At 47.4% G+C, this 2,514-nt stretch overlaps 1 pseudogene; it reads left to right on the top strand.

The window, feature by feature from the left end:
* Nucleotides 1-1,409: 1,409 nt before the first annotated feature.
* LOC142832410 (small ribosomal subunit protein uS5 pseudogene) lies at nt 1,410-2,270 on the top strand (annotated as a pseudogene).
* The last annotated feature ends 244 nt before the right edge of the window (nt 2,271-2,514 follow it).

Here is a 2,514-nt window from a genome sequence, read left to right as displayed (position 1 = left end):
CAAAGGTGTGGACCAACAACATACTTTCACCAACGAGGCCTCATGCCCTAGCTGCCACCAGCTTAACTTGACTGAAGACAGTAAGACTCATTTGGGACTCTTGACCTCCTGGGTTATTAAGAGACTAAATTTATGTTGAGTGGAGTGACTAAGCTTGTGGTTATTTGGTATAGTAACAATAGAAAATTAAAACAGAGGTTAGATGTCATAATGCATACCTGTAATCTCAGCACTTGGAAAGCTGAGGCAGGAAGGCCAAGAGTTCAAGGCCAACCTAAGATATATAGGGGGACCCTGGCCCTGAAGGATAAATATGAGGAAGGAGCAAAGATGGCAGAGTGAGGTGGTCCAGCCTCTGGGCTCGGGACAGACCGATTGCGAGCTGTATGGGACCCTGTGAGGGACCGTGTGAGAAACCTTACAACCACACAAGTTAAATATTTTCGTGACCTCAGGTGTTTTTATATTCAGCTCAGAATTCTGAACTCAGGATTTAGCAAGAGTTTCTATGTTGTCTTCTCAGCGGGGAGGTCTGGTTCTTGAATCCAGTTGCTTCCCCAAGTGGAGTGCAGATGTCTTTGTGCAGATACCTCCGCGGTTAGGAATGGAGAGGCTGCTTTTCCTTTACTCCTCCTCAGACTCCGCACGGAGAAGCCCGAGGATGCAGCTGCCCTGCTGACTTCAGGAGGAACCGCACTGGTGCGGGTCTTCTGCTGCACTTTGCTTCATTAGAAGGACACCATTTGCAAGTGGAAGGAAGAGGGTCAGTTTGAAACAGGGGCTTAAGTTGTACATCGCGAAATCTTCCTTTTCAAAGTTCCAGACAAGGACTGGAGAGATGGCTCCGGTTAAGAGCAAGGACTGCTCTTCCAGAGGACCCAGGTTCAATTTCCAGCACCCACATGGCAGTTCACAACTGTCAGAAACTCCAGTTCCAGAGGACCTGACGCTCATGGTAAAACACCAATGTGCATAATAAGAATTTAAAAAGCTCCAAACAAATACCAAGTGTGGGTAACTTCAGGGTTTTTTTTTTTTTTTTGTTATTGTTTTGTTTTGTTTTTCAAGACAGGGTTTCTCTGTGGCTTTGTAGCCTGTCCTGGAACTAGCTCTGTAGACCAGGCTGGTCTCGAACTCACAGAGATCCGCCTGTCTCTGCCTCCCGAGTGCTGGGATTAAAGGCGTGCGCCACCACCGCCCGGCTAACTTCAGTTTTTTTTTTAAGTCTGCCAGTTTTAACACTATTATAAGCACAGTTGAGACCGCAGTAGTAAATTCCAATAATTTGAGGTGAAAGAAACATTATCTAAATTCTATATCACCTTTTGATAGGTTACCTGGACAAATACAAGATAAAAGCAAAAGGTAAGAGAGATATTAGGGCTTCTTCTTCTTCTGAAAAACACCAAATGGCGGCGCCCGTGCAGCGGGAGGGCCCAGAGGACTGGGGGGGCCCAGGATTAGGAGGCCATGGCGGCTTCTGCGGAGGATTCGGCAGCGGTCTGAGGGGCCGCGGCCCCGAGGCCGAGGCCGCGGGGCTCGCGGAGGTAAAGCTGAAGACAAGGAGTAGATTCCCGTCACCAAGCTGGGCCGCCTGGTTAAGGACATGAAAATCAAGTCCCTAGAGGAGATCTACCTGTTCTCCCTGCCCATTAAGGAATCCGAGATTATTGACTTTTTCCTTGGAGCTTCCCTAAAGGATGAGGTTCTGAAGATCATGCCCGTGCAGAAGCAGACTAGGGCAGGCCAGCGGACCAGGTTCAAGGCTTTCGTCGCTATTGGGAACTACAATGGTCACGTAGGTCTTGGTGTCAAGTGCTCCAAGGAGGTAGACACTGCCATCCGAGGGGCCATCATCTTGGCCAAGCTTTCCATTGTCCCTGTGCGGAGAGGCTACAGGGGGAACAAGATTGACAAGCCCCACACTGTTTCTTGCAAAGTGACAGGTCGCTGTGGTTCTGTGCTGGTGCGCCACATCCCTGCCCCCAGAGGCACTGGCATAGTCTCCGCTTCTGTGCCCAAGAAGCTACTGATGATGGCTGGCATTGATGACTGCTACACATCAGCCAGGGGCTGTACTGCCACTCTGGGGAACTTTGCCAAGGCCACCTTTGATACCATCTCTAAGACCTACAGCTACCTGACCCCCGACCTCTGGAAAGAGACTGTGTTCACCAAGTCTCCTTATCAGGAATTCACTGACCATCTTGTGAAAACCCACACCAGAGTCTGTTCAGAGGACCCAGGCTCCAGCTGTGGACACCACATAAGGGTTTTTATACAAGGAAAATAAAAGTGAATTAAGTCTGTTTAAAAAAAAAAGATATTAGGGTTGGTTTCATATGGGAGTGAAGATTTACATTTTTATGTGTATAAATCTACATTTTTAAAGGGAAAAAGAGAAATCATTTTTATTTTTATTATTTTTTCTTTTTTTAAAAAAATATTGAAAATTTTCTTTATTTATTTCCCACTCCCTCCCCTTCTCCCACTCCTTCCATACACCCTCCTAAG

This window comes from Microtus pennsylvanicus, chromosome 12 (genome assembly GCF_037038515.1).
Source record: "Microtus pennsylvanicus isolate mMicPen1 chromosome 12, mMicPen1.hap1, whole genome shotgun sequence".
NCBI lineage: Eukaryota > Metazoa > Chordata > Mammalia > Rodentia > Cricetidae > Microtus > Microtus pennsylvanicus.
Note: the sequence above shows the minus strand (reverse complement) of the source record. Positions and strands in the feature narration are given on the sequence as shown.